We start from the raw sequence: 18864 nt of genomic DNA, 5'->3' as shown, positions 1-18864 counted from the left end.
GTTCCAAATTTAGGAAGAAACTGCTCCATATGCCATCTCTAGACTAGGTTAAAATGTTCAAAACAAATGTGCAACTATAGATCATTTAATCGAGGTACTATTTTGACATTTTTGAAAAAAAGTTCCAGACCTATACTTGTTCTCCTCAGACGATAAAGAGTTTGTTAAATTGCCTCTCACACATACTGTCTTGGTGGCTGAGGTTGGTTTGAAATCTAAGGTGGGGCTAAAGCAATCCTGGCAGCCTTTAAATCGCTGCTCTTACAGAGTTTGGAGATGTTTACAGCCCTGCCATTACTAGATTTAAGGGAACAAGTGAAGGACCCAGAATTGGGTGCGGATTGCAACACAGGAATTATTGGAAAAGAGTTGATTGGTGGCTTTATAACTGATCAAGATGACCACCAGAAGAAGGTTTTGACAATGCTTCCTGAAATTAACACCGCAGAAGTTGGCAGTGGGAAAGAAACTTCTGTAGTTGGAAGAAGTGGGGCTTTGTGAGTTGGAACACGCGGGGTTCAAACTCCTTCAGAACAACAGCTATGAGGGAGGCCATTTTTGGTAAGAATGACCTGGTCTTCTTTCAGGAGACATGGTTGGTAAACCCTTTCCAATTAGAAGGCTTTAAAATATTAGACCAGCAAGCGTCTTCCCATTGGAGAAGGCAGCCATCAGGAGGGCTTATTATAGCCGGTAGGACATCTATAATAATAGTCTGAACTAATTATGATCTTGCAGAAGGGCATCTTAGCAGAAAAGTTGGTTTTAGGGTCTGACGATGGCCCAAACAAAAATTAGTGCAATAAATCTTTACTGAAACCCTGCCTGTGCCAATCTCACAACATTTCTTGAACCACTGGCCGACCTGCTGACTAGAGTGAATGTAGGATAGCCGGGGACCCCGGTCCTTATAGCAGGAGACCTTAACACATATTAGTACGCGGCGTCCATGGAAAAGACTAAATGTGGATTGGTTTGTTTCCCGAGCCATACCACAGTGTAATCCTGTGGACGCACTAACATTGTTCGCGTGCCGGGTACACGCTTTATTTTTATTCAAGGCAACCTTGGAAAGGGAGAAGGGACCAGACTTAGCCCCTTCTCCCTTTCCGAAGATGGCTTTTTTTATTTTTCTTCCATTCATTAGTGCAGAGCAACTTGGCCCAAAATGGCACCCTGTTGCTCCGTACTAATGAAGCAGTATGTGTGTTCTAGTGTTCCTAGAACCAACCCGTACTGCAACAAAACCTTTTGAAACGGCAAAAGAAATGCTGCTTTTAAAGGTTTTGTCAGCCATTAGTGTTCCTGGGCTGCAAATTTGGAAAAACTAGTATCCCGAGCCTGCAAACACCGGAATACTAATGGGAATAATCGCCTTGCCGGCAGGCCTTCACTGCCTTCTGGTAATGCCCCCGGGGCTACTGCTAAGTGGTAATGGCCCCCCGGCACGGCGATTATTGCCACAATGTATTTCCACCATAGCTAGGGAAGATAGGATAAAAGCAAAAAGAGACACTGCATTGGGTAGAAGGTGGTTAGCCTTTTTAGCAGTCTGGAATATGCAGATGACCAATGGCTCGATGGAGGGGGATGTCCCATCTGCAGTAACATAGAGACGGGGAAATTCCACATCAACTTTGGATTATATATTCCTTTCTCCACACGCTTTTAAGATGTGTACACATTTTTAAATAAAAGATGGGGGAACAAGTGACCATGGACGCTTGGAGGCAGAAATGTCTTGGTGATTTAGCAAGAAAGTGGACTACTTTAAGCGCCCCTTAATTGTGAATAATGGTAAAACAGATTGGCCAAATATGGGAGATTGTAGGTGTTTGAATGATAAGTTGGAAGGATGCTGCCTAGACATGCCAGACATTGTATTGAGGGAAAAATGTACCCCACAATTTTTCCAGGATTTTCTATGGTCTCTGGGTCGACTGCCAATTTCAGGTAAACACAAGCAGATGCCATATCGGCACACGAAGAGACATGGGGGAAAAAAAGCGAAATGTCTTAAGAGCTATGTGGATAAAAACCCCAGATAGGGAGGAATTTAAAAAAAGCAAAGACTATTAAAAAAGCTTATAAAAACTGGTTACGGCAACGTCAAATCCTGCGCCTTCAAAAAGATGGAGAGTTTATACTCTAAGCGTTAAGTAATAACACCTCATGCAATTTTTGGGCAATAGTCAATGGGAAGGAGGTTTCTACAACGTATGGCCAAATAAATTTGATACCAGAAATAGAATGGATAAGCCATCTGATGACTCACTATCCAAAGCCATTGGGTATATTTAATGTTAAGATCCCTAACATCCCTTGGACCTTGGATTTCGTAGAGAGCAATGTCGCAGAATTGATAAAAAAAAAGGCATCATCTTCTCGAGCAGCGGGGTCCAATGGCTTGACATACCAGATACTAAAAGACAATATAAATCTTTGGTCAAGGGTACAATGCAGTTGTTTAAAGACATTTTGGAGAGTAGAACATTTCCCCTGTCTTGGAATACATCTATCATAGTACCCATATTTAAGAAGGAGGATTGAATGTCTCCAATGAATTACCGTCTGATTGCCTTATTGGACATTGAAAGTAAATTGTTTGCAGGTCTTCTGCTTAGGGAACTAGAGAACTGGGCCAAGCATAATCACATCTTATCGAAATTTCAAACTGGATTCGTAAGGGGCTATCAACGTCTTTAAACATAACAAGGCTAGCGACCCTGAGTGAAAACTCCGACCCCAAAGGGGAGCAAAGACTCTTCAGAGCTTAGATAGATTTTTCGAGAGCATTCGATCTGGTCAATAGAGAACGCTTGTGGGCAAAGATGGAAAGTTGGGGAATACCAAACCCACTCTTGGCCATGTTGGCCTCCCTCCACAAAGATAACACAGTAAGAATAGGATTGGATAATGGAGGGTCCCTCTCAGAACACGTCAAAGTGGAAACGGGAGTCAGACAGGGGTGCATGGTTGCACCCTTTCTATTCAATCTCTACTTGGCGGAAATGGCAAGGGTGATAAAAACCGAAGCCCTAGCAAGCCTCAAAATTGTCAGTAGTCCAATCGGATGGCTCGCATATGCGGACGACATTGTTCTTCTAGACAGGACTGAAGTGGGCCTGCAGCGATTGTTGAAATCATTGGAAACATATATAAAGGGAAACTATGTCTCAATTAACCCAGGGAAATCTAAAATAGTGGTCTTTAAGAGACAAGGCAGACAGGGGCATATGTTCATTTGGACCCTGGGAAGCCAAACCATTCCGGTGGCCGAGGAAGTTATTTATCTGGGGTTTCCCCTGTTTGCATCTCTGAAGGTGAGACAAAACAGTCAAGATTTTATAGGGAAAGCCACTCAATTAGCTTCACAAATGAAAAAAATAATGGGAAAATATTGTAAATGTCCTATAATACCTCTCTAGAAACTATACAGCAAAAGTGATCCTGATAATCTTTTACGGGCTAGAAGCGAAAACCCTGGCCTGGGATTTGAATTGGCAGAGACTGGAGGGCAGCATATATGGAAGAAGGTTCTCTGTCTTCCTCAGAGTCTCCCCATGGCGAGCCTAGGATATGAGCTTGGCCTTAGGTACTGGCGGAGTGGAAGCTGATTTCTCTATACCGACAAATTGTGGTCCCACAGGTCAATTCCCTTTATGATGATCTACAAGTTCATTTGAAACGTGCGACCAACGCTTTTGTCCACTTTACAGAAGTTGGTACTTAAAGCTCTAACTGATTGCTTGGTCTTCATTGGACTAACTATGAGGGTCTCTATGTCACTATTACAGTCGCTAATGCGCATGGACTGGATACATGGACTGGATACATACTATAGATCACACGGGCAAGTCAGTTTTAGCAGGCTCACTTTCTCCATTTGATAAAACAATTGGGTTTCTCCCGAATTATTTCGGAAAGTTTCCAGATTAAAAATGAAGACAAAACTTCCTAAGATTCCACCTGAATTTGATATACACATGGGAGGTAGAGAAGCTAAGAAACTGTGCCCAGTTTGTGAGGACCCATCTAGGCAGTCTCTTAAACATGTTCTAATGGAATGTGGGGGTACCTGAGAGGTAAGACTGAGGTGTTTTCGAAAAGCGGTTGAGATTGAGGATCGATTGTCCTCAGAAATGTTTTGGGATAGGCTCATAACAGGTCATTAAACAGCACTGACCATAAGTGTATTACGGGTCCTGCAATTGTGTGGGTTTATTTGAAGAGATTATTATTTTTTAAGGTTCTTAGGTTTGCACTTAATAATTTATGGAAATTATGAACTTCTTAACTTCCCAACAGAAATTGACAAACTAATGGAATACGTATGTTGTTTTATGAATAGTTAATGATTATGTACTTTTCTTTATTTTATGTATTTTGTATTTGTGAAAAAACGATTTTCCGTTGTAACACAATAAAAAAATAAATGAAATATAAAGTTAGTCTCGGTCGCCCTCTTCCTCTGCCTAGTGTTTGTGCAGAAAGGAGGGGGGGGGGGAGTTGGGACATTGGATCCTAAAAAACAGGAGAGGTTGGATGTACAAAAAGGGGGGAATACCGTGTATCACCATTGGCTGCCTCACACCCACTCCCTGAATGCCCCTCGCCCAGGTGATCCCCAGCAATGGTCCAACCTAGGGTCTGTATTCAAATGCGTGGTCATGTCTTGGTTACCTCAGAGAGAGATCCCGGGGACTAGCGGATGAGACACCCTCTGGTTTCTCACATACCCTTCCCCTATGCAATGTAGCCGCATTTGTTTCACAGGAAAACCGGGAAAGGAAATCAACGTTCCCCTTACCTTTTCGGTGTTCCACAGTGAAACAGTAGGGTTGCAGGTCTAAGAACCATAACATGACTCGAGGGTTAAGGTACTTGCATTGACTTATCCATACTAAAGGTGAGTGGTCTGTGACAAGTGTGAACTTCCTCCATAAAAGGTAATATCTTAGATGTACAATTGCCCATTTGATGGCAAGGGCCTCCAATTCCAATACAGAGTAGTTATTCTCACGTGGGAATAGTTCTCCAGCATGGGGTCTGGCATGGATTCACATGCTCATGAATATTCCCCGTCGTCAGGCTGGGAATCCTCGGTAAAGAAAAAACCAGTATCAGTTTCGTTTCTGATCTGTCTTTCGTAGTAATAACCAATCACTGGTCTCTGCGTCATACTGACCACAGCCAATGACTGCCCTCTACCTAAGCACCGCCTCTGGCAGCCATCTTCAGATTTTTACCGCACGTTCATGTGTTGGGATCCTCGTGCTATTGCTCTCGAGCGTTAGTGCTATTTTTTCACGTTTTTTCTCAAAACTTCGTTTTTTCCGGTCAAAAGAGCCTCAAGCTCCACCGACTCTCCATCCGATCAACGGGGACCCGTGTCGGATTCGTCTGCGCCCCTCAAGGGTGAAGATTTTGTCGAGCTACGTTTTGGAGGACTCCAGAAGCTTCTCAGGCCCGGACTTGGCCCAGGAGAAGGGAAGCTCGACGCCCGGAAAGCTGTTCAGGGTCTGCCCTGGATGCCAGCTGCAGAACGTCTTTAAGGAGGACGAACACTCCTTTTGTCTCTACTGCTTACATGAGGACAAGACGCACATGGAGAAGGACTGTGCGTTTTGCGGCAATATGTCGGAGCGGACCATGAAGGACCGCCACCAACGCCTCGCCAACTGGCTGGAAGGGAAGAGCCCGTCAGGCGAGAAGAAGAGGAAGAAATCCGAGCGGTCTTCTAAGACCTTTGAGGACGCCCCGGCGACGGGGGTCCAACACAAGGCCAAGCACCGCGAGTCCGCTGGCACCGGGAGCGCCGAACGGTCGGGCTCTACGGGCGCCAGGCAGGGCGCACCCTCCCCGGCACCTTCAGCCACGAGCCAACGCTCTGGGTCGGGTAAGAGGAAGGGCGAGCACCCGGCGAAGCTCCTGGAGAGGCCCCGGTCGAGCTCGAAGGCCCCATCGGAGGGGGAGCGAGGCAGTGTCCCCCCCCCTCAAGGATAAGGCGGTGAGCGCACCTAAGGTGGTGAAGGCCTTAATCCATCCGGCCAAGCCCTCTATCGATACTGTCGCGGCGGCCCTGGCTCAGCCTGTGGAGGCTACACCAGTGGTGGCGACCTCGGGGCTCAGAGTCTCCCTGCCACCTCGGAGGGAGTCCTCTTTTGTGCCCATCGATAGGACCCCCGTGAAATCCCCGGCGGGGAAGAAAAAGGGGGGGCAGGGCGTCGTCGTAGATTCGGCTTCAGAGGAAGAGCTGATCGAGGTCTTAAGCCACGGCCTTGGCGTGGATGAAGACCGGCCCGTCGGGATGGATCCCGACGCAGGTGACGACGACAGCGTCGAGGGTGCCGACGGGGCCCCTGATCGCCCGTCGGATTCCCCTCTGCCAGCGCCGCAAGACAACTCGGCGGCCATTTTGTTGGCTATACAGTCCTTATGCTCAGAGATAAGGACGAGACTACCGTTGCCGACGGAGGAGCCTCTCCCGTCGGGGGATCCTGAACCGGGACCTTCGGGTGTTCCCCCTCCCAAGAAAAGAAGGATTCACCCTCCGCCTCCTTTTCAGCCGTCGCGACCCGTCCAGCCCTCCTCCCCGTCCACCCGAGGGGATGATACGGGGACTGACACGGCAGCGACGGGTACGGACGACGAGGTATACGACGAGGATCTCCCGTCGTCACCTCCCACCAGGGCCTCTCCGCCCGACGAGATTGGATCATTCCACTCCATGATCGCCAGGGCATCCGAGCTTTTCCAACTCTGCCCTGAGGAAAAGAAAAAGGAAGGATTCCTTTATCAACGGCGCGAGGCCAAGAGGAAGACGGTCTGCGCGGTGCCTCTACTGGACGACATTTGGGATGAGGGCCTCGCCCTCCTCAAGAACCCTTCCACGATGCCAGCTAGAAGAGACCGGTACGAAAAGAAGTACCGGGTCCCGGACGCGGCCCCCCTGTGCCTCCGGGCGCAGCCTACCCCGGACTCCGTCGTCTCCGCGGCGGCCAGGAAGAAAGCGGGGGGGTGCGGCCTCCACATCGACTTCCCCACCGGACGGCGAGGGAAAGAAATTGGACGCTATGGGACGCAGGGTCATCTCGTCTGCAGCGACGACGATTAAAGCGGCCAACGCCTTGGCTATCGTGGCCCGCTACGACAGGGAGCTATGGTACAAACTGGCTCCCCTGCTGGACTTCCTACCGGACGACAAGAGGGCGGATGCCCTGGAGATCCTACAGGAAGGTGAGGTGGCGTCGGACCACGCAATCACTATTGCGACGGACATCGCCGACACTGGGTTTCACCAGTTGGGCAACGGCGTGTGCCTTAGGCGGCGTCGATGGCTCAAGGCTACGGACTTCCGTCAAGACGTACAGACCAGAGTCCTGGACATGCCGTTCGATGGGAACAACCTGTTTGGGAAAACAGTGGACGATTCCCTTCAGGCCATTAAAGCGGACACTGAGACGGCCCGGGCCCTTGGGGTTCTACAGCAACGACGGACACCCTTTCGGAGCAGCGGAGGCAAGGGCGCCTCCAAAGGTTCCGGCGGCGGTTTCTCTACCTACCGTCAAGCGGCCCGCTCGTCGTCTCAAGAGGCCTACAGAGGACGAGGCAAGTCTGGAGCACCCCGCCGTCGTCGCCAAGGAGGTCAAGGCGGCAAAGCCTCGTCGAAACAGGATTGTACCGGCCGTGGGGTCGGGCCCCCACCGAAGCACCCCGGTGGGAGGCCGGCTGGCGAGCTTCGTCAGCGTGTGGGAGTCCATCTCCACCGACCGTTGGGTGCTGGAGGCCTTGGCCCGGGGTCACGCGCTCGAGTTTCAAAGAAGGTGCCCGCGCGTCTCCCCCGTGGCCAGGAGAGAGCTTCACGTCCCTCAGCTTCTCCTGGAGGTAAAGGCGTTGCTCAGGAAGGGCGCCATCGAACTCGTCCCAAAGAGGCTTCGGGGCTCCGGAGTTTACTCGAGATACTTCCTCGTGAAGAAGAAGACGGGAGGATGGCGCTCCATCCTAGACCTGCGACGTCTGAACAAGTTCATCAAGGCGCAGAAGTTCCGGATGGTCACCCTCCAGCACGTCCTGGGTCAGCTGGAGGAAGGAGACTTCCTGTCGTCGTTGGATTTGGAAGATGCCTACTTCCATATTCCCATCCTAAAGGGGCACCGAAAATTCCTCAGGTTTGTGGTCCAAGGGTGTCACTACCAGTTCAAAGCCCTCCCCTTCGGACTACGGTCGGCACCCAGGGTATTTACCAAGTGCCTTGCACCGGTGGCGGCGTAGCTGCGCCGCGAGGGGATCCACGTCTACCCCTACCTGGACGACTGGCTCATCCGAGCCAAGACGAGGGAGCTCGCCGTGGACCACACGGCAAGGACCGTCCAACTTCTCACGGACCTGGGATTCTCCGTGAACTACGCCAAGTCCCACCTGGTACCCGCACAAAACGCACTGTTTCTGGGAGCGAAGCTCGACACAGTGTCCCTTCTGGCCTCCCCGTCGGAGGAAAGGACCAGGTCCATCCTGGGCAAGGTACAGTGGATGTTGGTTTCCGACGCGGCCAAGGTGAGGTCCATCAAGTCCCTCCTCGGAATGATGTCCTCTTGCATCTACCTCATTCCCATGTGCAGGCTCCGGATGCGCCCGTTGCAGGAGTTCCTGGACGCGCGCTGGATCCAAACGACGGGCGGCTTCGAGGAGAGGATCACACTCGACGAGAGTTTCCGCCGAGCGGTCCGGTGGTGGGGCACCCGCGCGCATCTGACGGCGGGCATGGACTTCCAGACCCCAGACCACCAGGAGACAGTGACCACGGATGCCTCCCTGGAAGGGTGGGGAGCGCACACCGAAAATCTGCACGCGAGAGGCCTCTGGCTCCCGACGGAGAAGTCCCTCCATATCAACGTCCTGGAGCTCCGTGCAGTGTTCTGGGCCCTCAGGTCCTTCCTTCCATCCCTCAAGGGCAAGGTGGTGAGGATCTTCACCGACAACACCACCACCATGTTTTACATCAGGAAACAGGGCGGAACCAGGTCCCCAGCACTGTCCAAGGAGGCGCAGGACCTGTGGCATTGGGCAGTCGCCCAAAGGATGTTTCTGGTGCTGTTTCATCTGGCAGGGATAAACAACACCATCGCCGACTCACTCAGCAGGGAGCTGCGCTCGTGCCACGAGTGGGAACTACGGCAGGATCTAGTGGATCGCCTCTTCCGACGGTGGGGCACACCCCAGATCGACCTGTTCGCGATGGCGACGAACTCCAAGTGCCAGAGGTTCGCCAGCAGGTTTCCCCAGGCGAGGAGCATGGGCGATGCTTTCTCGTTCCCCTGGGAGGGCCTGTTCCTCTACGCGTTCCCTCCTTTGCCACTGCTAATCCGGCTCGTCAACCAGCTCAAGAGGTCACGGTGCAGGATGATCCTCGTCGCACCCGCGTGGCCGAGGCAGATATGGTTCCCGGACCTTCTGGACTTGTCAGCGTCCCCGCCAATCAAGCTGCCGGTGGACGCGGATCTACTCTCCAGGAAAGGAGGCGCCATCCTCCACCACGACCCGAAATCGCTGAACTTGCAGGCCTGGCTCCTGCAGCGCTAGAGTTTGGAGGATACGACATACCGGCCGACTGCAGAGAGGTTCTTGCAAAGGCCAGGGCGTCCGCGACTCTTAAATGCTACGGACACAAATGGAAGAGGTTCTCTGTCTGGTGCCACGCACAGAAGATTAACCCTCTACGGATTACGGCTCCCCAGGTACTGCCGTACCTGCTGACGCTGGCCAAAGCTGGACTGGCACACGCGTCCATCAAGATTCATCTTGCTGCGATCTCCCGATACACCAGAACCACGGGCCGGACGTCCCTGTGGTCTCATCGTCTGGTGAAAGAGTTCATGAAGGGACTGTTCAGATCGTTCCCGCCGGTGAAGGCGCCGGCCCCGGCGTGGGAGCTCAACGTGGTGCTGACCAAGCTCATGGGACCTCCATTCGAGCCTCTGCACTCGGCCCCGTTGAAGTTTCTGTCGTGGAAAACAGCGTTTCTTGTGGCCATCACCTCCGCACGACGGGTGGGAGGGATCCAGGCCCTTTCCTGCAAGGCCCCGTACTTGACTTTTCACGACACGAGGGTAGTGCTCAGGACGCACCCCTCCTTCATGCCCAAGGTACCGTCGGACTTCCATCTCAACGAACCCTTGGTGTTGCCTGTGTTCTTCCCGTCGCCTTCGTCGCCGGCTGAGAGGACTTTGCACTCGCTGGATGTGGCTAGAGCGCTGAAGTTCTACGTGGACCGCACAAAGTGTTTTCGGAAGACGTCACAACTCTTTGTGAACTTTGGACCTGTCAATCAGGGGAAGGCTCTCTCGAAGGCTTCCATTTCCAGATGGCTCTCCGGCTGTATCATGTACTGTCATCGGTTGGCAAACCGACCGCTGCCTGGCCGTCCGAGAGCCCATTCCACCAGAGCGATCGCAGCTACCACGGCGTTCCTTTCTGGTGTGCCCCTGCTGGACATATGCAGGGCTGCTACGTGGAGGTCGACGCACACCTTCACGAAATTCTACTGCGTCGATCGGGATTCCAGGGAGGAGTCCAGGGTCGGCCAAGCAGTGCTGCGCAACCTGTTCGCCTGAGGTAAGCCTGGTGAGGAGGTAAGATGCTTAATGTTGAGTTTGATGTAATGCTTAATGTTGAGCCTTTGCCACCTCCCGTGGTTGTGCATGTGTGTACTGCTATGTATTCTTTATTCATGAGCATGTGAATCCATGCCAGACCCCATGCTGGAGAAGGAACAAGTTACTTACCTGTAACTGTTGTTCTCCAGCATGGGTCTGGCATGGATTCACATGCGAACCCTCCCGCCTACCCCTCTGCGGCTCTTCACTTGGTCATACTGCCACTTCACGTGCTTCCAAATCTGAAGATGGCTGCCAGAGGCGGTGCTTAGGTAGAGGGCAGTCATTGGCTGTGGTCAGTATGACGCAGAGACCAGTGATTGGTTATTACTACGAAAGACAGATCAGAAACGAAACTGATACTGGTTTTTTCTTTACCGAGGATTCCCAGCCTGACGACGGGGAATATTCATGAGCATGTGAATCCATGCCAGACCCATGCTGGAGAACAACAGTTACAGGTAAGCAACTTGTTCCTTTATGACTACTGAATAGGATGGGGTGTTCTAATCCTCACCCTGTGAGAGAGGCATCAGTTTATAACACAAACTCTTTGGAACAATCTACTACTTTTAGGATTGGGTTCTGGCACAAGGTTTGTTTTAGGTTGTTGTAACAAGCCTCGTCTTCATCATTCCAATGAATCTCCTGGGGTTCAGCATTTTTTAGCTTGTCTATTAATCTGGCTGTTCTATCTGAAAATCTCGGGATAAACCTATGGTAATAACCGATCAATCCTAGGAATGCCCTGAGGACTCTCTTGGCCTTGAGTGTGGGGGCATCTAGGGCGGCTTTCACTTTCTTGCTGTCGCTGGACACTGCATTCCCTACAAAGAGATTTGGATGGATTAGTAGTTAAGATGGCCTCCCTGAGGGTTTTCATAATAGTAGACAGATGGAAAAGACAGTCTTCCCAAATTTTACTATAAAATGACTGTCGTCAATATAGGCCCCACATAAATCGGAGTAGGGCTGTAATATCCTGTCCATAAGTCGTTGGAAAGTGGCTGGGGCTCCATGTAGTCCAAAAGGGAGGAATTTGAACTGGAATAGTCCCATAGATGTTGAGAAAGCTGTCTTTGCCTTATAAGGTCCAGGTACCTGCCAATATCCCTTTGTTAGATCTAGCATTGCCAGGAAGGTGGCATTTCCAAGTTTATCTATTAACTCATCGATGTGTGGCATAGGATAGGCATCAAAGGCGGAGTTGGTGTGAACCTACCTGGAGTCTATGCAAAACCTTTAAGAATTATCGGGTTTTGTTAACAGCACAGTAGGGGAGAACCATGGACACGAAGAGGGCTCGATAATATTGGCCTTCAACTTCCTCAACCACTATTTGTTTTCATGCTTCTGGGAGTCTATATAGTTTCAAATGGACCACTTTTCCCTTTGGAGTTCTGATATAATGATAAGTACAATGTACTCCCTCTGGCTTCTCACAGAATACATTGGGGAATACCATAATAAGGTTGTTCAAATCTTCTTGTTTCTGTTTAGATAGTTCTTGGGGAGTAAGTTCAGAGTTGTCCATTTCCTCGGGTACCATACAAGACAATATAGAGGAGGTGGCGGTGGAAGGATTTTCTTTCCACTCTTTTTAGATTTACGTGGTAGTGTTGGCTCTTTTGCTTTCTATCAGGTTAGGCTATTTTATAGGTACAGGTTCCTGTTTGTTCTATTACTTCTTAGGGCCCATGCCACTTTGAGACACGTCTATTTTTAGAGGTAGGTAAGAGGACTAATACCTTCTGTCCTACTGAAAAAGATCTTAAATTCACCTTCTTCTCATAGGTGAACTTCTGTTGGGCTTGAGCTTTCTCCATATGAGTGTGTACTAGACTCTGGACTAGTTTCATGTGCTCGTGCAATGGGGTAGCTGTCTCTGAGAGGGGAATGGGTGCCTCTTCTCTCTCCTCCCAAGTCTCCCAGAGCATGTCTAGGACATCTCTTGGTTCTCTACCGTAGAGTAGCTCAAAGGGGAGAATTCAGTGGATGCCTGAGGGGTCTTTCTTACTGCAAATAGGGCCCAGGGGATCGTGCAATTCCAGTCCTTCGCATCCTCAACTACCAATTTTCTTTAAATCATTTTAAGGGTTTTGTTAAATCTCTCTACCAATCTGTCCTTTTGGGGGTGGTAAACTGAGGTTTTTAAGGTGGCAATGTGTAGTCATTCCTTGACTTCACCCATAAGCTTACTCATGATTTTGTTCCTTGATCCATCAGAATTTTCTTGGGGAAACCAACCCTTGAAAAGAATGGTAATAGGCGTTTTAAAATTTGCTAGGTTGTGGTGTTCCGCATGAGAAAGGCTTCTGGGTACCAGGCAGCGTAATCAACGATTACAAAAACATATTTATTACGCATTCTAGAAGTTTCCAACAGGCCAATGATATCCATCCCAATTCGTGAGAAAGGGGCTTCTATTTTCGGTAATCGGTTTAGAAGGGCAGGTAAGGGAATATGTGAGCTGGTTTTCTGGCATATTTCACATGTCTGAATTAAGTTCTTTATGTCAGCGTGGATACCTGGCAAGTAGAATTTCCCACTGTTGTGAGCTTGGGTCTTAGACTGTCCTAAATGTTCTCCTGTCAAATGAGTGTGCAATCTGAAGCACGATCTTGCAAAGGGTTTTGGGTATTAATAACTGAGTTTTACTTAGGCCTTCTCTGGAGGTTTCCCTTCTATAAAGCAATCCCTGTTTTAGAAAGATGAAGGGACTCTTCATTTCCTGTCCTTCTCCCTCGTGAGTCACTTGTTAGAAAGCCTCTGCAAGTGCTGGATCATTTCACTGGGCGAAGGCTGGATTGGGAAGGATGGTAAGTTGTTCTTCCCTTTTTGCCTCAGGGATACATGTCTCATCGCCCTCTCCAAAGCCTGAGGTACCTCTCTGTTTCCTCTGGTTTGCTTTCTTCCTTAAAACGGGTAAATGGAGCCTTCTCAAGAATTCTCTGTGCAATTTTGTCCCCACCGTGTATTTCAAACAGGGTTTCTCCATGGCTCTGTAAGAGAACCTTTGTCTCCCGAAAGTCTGGATCTATAACGCCTACTAGGACATCTAGGCCAAACTTCCAGGCTAGTCCAGATTTTGGGGCCAATCTTATATAACAACACGCAGCATGTATTATATATGTGGGAATCATCCCTCTTTTCCCGGGAGGGATAGTGGCTTCTCGACTGCTACAAATATCAAAGCCTATGTATTCTTTTGTGGCGGTGGAGGTGTCTGAGGCTCTGGGACTATGTTTCTTGAATTTTAGGGTCCCCCGTTTTTGTCTGGATTGAGTCATATCCCACTTGTGACACCATATGTAGGAGAGGCATGGTATTACAAGTATGACACTGACACAAAAGATACAATTTGTAAAACCTTTATTAACTTCGTGGGGTTTGGAAAAACTCCTACTTTGCCGGGAGTCTCGACCATCAAATGACAAAGGAAACAGTCTTAGTCATGTCTGTCAAATTAAAATGGCATATGCTAACAAAAACTAATGCCTGCCCTATCTCTTGTACAAAAAAGTGTGTAAAGGGCAGTCAGTGACATAGCATGTTTGTGAGAGTGAAGGTAGTAGTGAGGGAAGAGTGGGAGACAAAAGTAGTGTATTCAGGACTGGTAGTAGGTACAGTGAGTGGTGTTGGGAGCCAGTAAGGAAAGTAGATAGGGGGTGTATGCGTGGAGTGTGAGGAGAAGGGTACATGAGAAAAGTGGTGGGTGTATAATTAGTGAGAGTGAGTGTATTAGGTGGGTTGAGAGAGGAAGGCTAGTAGAGAAGAAGCATAATGCTGTATCGGTGGGAGAGTGAGCAGGGCACTAAAACCCTGCAGAGGGAGAGCAGGACACAATATCCCTGAGTAGCGTAGTGAGGAAGGGTGAGATGAGATGAGCTAGGATGAGGCAGAGTGAGACTGCAGAACATTGGAGGGACTGAAGGTGACTAGGAGAGGAGGTTTTGGAGTAGAGTAGGAGAGAGGAGTACTAAGATCAGGGAAAGAGGAATTGAGCAAATGAATGAGACAACAGACCAGCATGTGCTTTATTGTTACAATAAAAAAAACTTTATTTCTATTGAGAAGATCTGGGAGTGTTAGGATAGGGAACTCCTAGAAGAACCCCACAGCAAGTAAGATAGATACGCCTTTGACCTTTAGGACCTCACCTATGTTATTTTGCATAGTAGGTGTTACTGGTCGCTTGTTGACCACACTGGGGTTTAGAAACGCCTGGGCTAAGGAGGTGAAAGCCCATTGGAGTCCAGAGAGGGACGCCCAATGTTGTACTCCTCCTATTGTAGAGAAGGCACTAAGAACCCCCACCTCAACCACTCTGCCCATATTGCCTATATGTTGGGAACCAGAGTGTGAGACACGTGCGGTACCAGTGAAAATACTGATACCTATGAGAATCCTGGAAGCAAGGTTGCCATTGAGAAAACCATACCTGCATATGAGACAGTACAATGGCCATTTTAATAAAATCCCAGAAGAAACAGGACAGCTGAATGGCGAAGAAGAATGGTGACGTCACACAGAGTTGAGCCGACATACATAGAAGAGATGCAGAGTCCAGAGAATATAGATATTCTATAAGGCATCAAGAAAGTGTCGAAGATAATTGACATCTTGGGATCAAGATGAAGAAACTTATGCTACAAAACAGATGAAGAGATCAAGTCATTTTACACGTGTACATATGTAAACAAACGCAAGCAGATGGTATTATTGAGGCTAGCTTTTGGTGAATAGATTGCGGCATGCACCAGCACGTACATATATATTGGAGTGAGTAAAGAACGGATGGTTCCACTACGTACTATAGCAGAGCTGGGCTAAAGAAGGAAGGCCTCTTTTTCCAGTGTGGCGCAGTTAAAAAAACAAGTTAATTACAAAGTGAATCTCAGAAAGGTGAAGCTGGATGAGCCAAGAAGCCAAGGCCATATCAGGCTGGGGTGAGCAGACATTGGATACAAATCGTGTGAAAGAAGGAAGCTCTGTTCAGGAGGCATGGACAAAAACAGGAAGACGTACGAGGTCTATTAGAAAAATAGTATTTTAATGCACCAGAAGCTCGATTTTTGTGGTCTTCAGTCACGTGGAGAGAAGAAGTTGTACGAGCATGATGGTCGCACCTACGCGTGAGGGCCTAGCATGCCTTCACTCACCTGAATTCTCCAGAGCAAGAGAAAACTCCCAAGGACAAGTTCAAAGTCCTAATTGAGAGCAGACCACTGAGGTGATGATAGATGATTATGCTAATTGGTGGGAAGCTATGGTTAAGACTAGCTTACCAGCACCTGGAAGCTCAGCCTGCGTGCTGCTAAACGTATGTGGAAAAGTACTGACGCAGGTTAGAAGCCGACCAATGGTAGGGTGCCGCGTGATTAGGGGTCCTATAGTTTGTGTAGCCAATGGGACGTTGTGTATTTAGTGACGTTCATAGTGACCTGTTTAAAGGGAGGGCTTAGTTGCCCTACCTGATGTTAAGAAACTAATCACTTTCTTTCACTGCCTTGAGTAGTATGGATCGTACACTTAGATATTCCCTTAGACCACATCACTTTCTTCAATAGGTTTTTGAAGTTTGCCACGTAGGATGACGTTAGTAATGCGTAGGTTGACGTCACCTATGACAATTTTTTGCTATAAAAGAATGCTTTTTTTAAAGATGCATTGAGAGAGCATGCGCTGAGACGTCCGTTGATGTCCGTTGTACTCCCTGTTTTAGATCATTGATATTAAAACAGTTATCCTTTTGCCAACTACCTGAGTCGTTTTGATTATTGATGTTTGAATAATTTCTGCATCCCCATCCATCACAAGGGTATTGCTACCTAATCTTAAAGGGCTGGAGACCCTAGTTTACTTTCCTCACCAGATCGGTGCATTTCATTGAACAAATCTGAATATTGGACAATCTGCACATTGTAACATTAATCATATTTTAAGTTATTTGAAAATAAAAACCCTTTCATTTTCAGTGGAACCCTGTAAGTTATTCGACACCTCCCATTTTCAGAATGTTAACTCATGATAGTGGCAGCACATTTTCACCACCAAAACATGCCAGTGTATCCTTATCTAGATGAATGGCTGATAGGAGAGACAGCAGAAATATGCTATGAAAACACTCAGAAGACCACACATCGTCAACACCCACTAGGATTTTCAATCAACGAACAAAAGTCACACCTCATCCCAAGCCACTCCAGACAGTTTCTAGGAGCCCTTCTGGATACGATCAGGGCAATAGCTTATCCCTTTCGAGAAGAGTACAAGCTTCATTAGCCTGGCTCCCTCGTTAAAAAGAAGGTTGCCTGATAACGGTGTCAATTGTTATGAAACTTCTAGACATTATGGTGTCATGCAAAATAATCATTCCTTTTGCACAACATACGTCCACTACAACAATGGCTTGCGAGCAAGGTGTCACCTGGGATGATATAGCGGTGGCTTTGCAAAAGGTGGTAGACTTTCTACAGTGATGGGCAGAAACAAACATGCTAAAGGGAAAACCTGTGTTCAACCTGGCAGTGCAAGTTCTCATTAGAACAAATGCACTGCAAGGTGGTTGTGAGGGCGCATTGTCAAGAGATCAAAGCACATGGCAAATGGAAAAGGCAGTAGGATGCAAAACACATAAATGTGCAGGCGCTGCTGGCAGTCATGATGGCCCTGGCAACATTCCAAGTGCTTCTTTTAAACAAGAGCATTCTTATCAACACAGACAAAACCACTGCAGATAGGGTGGGGCACACTGAAAGGCACTCTCTCTTATTTCACAGCTTATTTGGCACTTGTTTGAAGTAGTAACATTCATTCAGGCTCAACGTGTGCCGCAGGTGCACCATTGTCTAGCAGACAACCTGAGCAAGATCTTGGTGCAAGAACAGGACTGGTAAGTCAACATAAATCTTCTCAAATAGATTTTCACTGCCTAGGTTCATGGTCAATCAAACATTTTACCACATCAAAGAACACACAATTCTCAGCCTTCATTTCCAGGTACCCACAGCTAGGATCCCTAGGCAATACACCATGGATGGAATGGTCAGGGATATTTGCATACACACCCCCCCTCACTCCTACCCCTCTCCCAAATCTGTTTCTCGACAAGTAGTTGACAAACTACTCCAGGAACACTTAACCCTTATTTTCTTGCACTCACCTGGTTATGACAGTCATGGTACCCTTTAACATGAATTTTTCCAAGTATGTATATCCATGAAAGGAGAGAAAAAAGAGGAAAGATGAAAGAGGATGAAAAGGGTGGTGAAGATGCCATATATTTAACACAAAGTGTTTTGATAATGTTATATTCAGCCATGTAGTTCCAAGAATGAGCTCCATGTTGCCTGAAATGTATCTGAGCCCCCCCTGTATTTGTAGATGACTCTCTCAATGGTTGACAAAGTTAGCAAATCTTAAATCCAGTCTTCTATGTTCAAGCAGTCTGCTGATTTTCAGGCACAAAGGACTATTTTCTTTGGTACATGCAGCCCCTAAACAAGCAAGCCTTAATTGGTTTGAACACCTTTATTTAAAATATGGCCAGCACCAGAATACTTGTTTATTCCCATAAACATAATCTTTTTGTTATTGATCTATACCTGTACACTCCAAAAATCTTTAATAAGAATTAGGCCACGAAGAGCCATTTTGATGGAATGCTTTATCTTTATCCTGACTTTAGGAAACATATTTACTAGTGGGTTTTGAAACAGCTCTTAGGATCTCTTATGAACAAGCCGGTAAGAGAGCTACAGGCTGTTTCTTGAGCTGTGCCAAATATCATATAGGGCTGTGCTTGCTGTTTGTAGCGTACCCTTATTCCTAAAGTCCTTTCTGACTTTGATTTCAATCAGGACATCACTCTCTGTTTTCCAGTCCATACTTAATGCGTGCACGGCTGAGGAAATATTGCACACTTTAGTTGCTTCTCAAATTTTGAAATGTTTACTCGAGTCGACTAGAGCTTTCAGAGCTTCTGATCATTTTTTTTGTTGTTTCTGCGGTTCTTGCGCTTGACAAGAAAGCTTCTACTTACTACGGTTTTCCGGCTTCTTCTAGAATGTGTACATTGTAAAAGAGCAAAAGTAGCCTGGCTCCCAACTATTCAGTAAGGAGGAAGAGCTGGACAGCAACTTTAATGGCAATTCCGCTACTTTTAGTCCTTTCTCGCCCTTCTCTGCAACACACTTCTTGCCATTCC

At 48.0% G+C, this 18864-nt stretch overlaps 1 protein-coding gene across 17 annotated transcripts in view; it reads left to right on the top strand.

The window, feature by feature from the left end:
* ZNF821 (zinc finger protein 821) overlaps positions 1–18864 on the top strand; it is a 363282-nt gene that overhangs the window by 340890 nt on the left and 3528 nt on the right. The window lies entirely within an intron of this gene.

This window comes from Ambystoma mexicanum, chromosome 1q (assembly GCF_040938575.1).
Source record: "Ambystoma mexicanum isolate Mex_15411 chromosome 1q, UKY_AmexF1_1, whole genome shotgun sequence".
Taxonomy (NCBI): Eukaryota; Metazoa; Chordata; class Amphibia; order Caudata; family Ambystomatidae; genus Ambystoma; species Ambystoma mexicanum.
The sequence above is the reverse complement of the archived record's forward strand: the minus strand, read 5'-3'. Positions and strand labels throughout refer to the sequence as shown.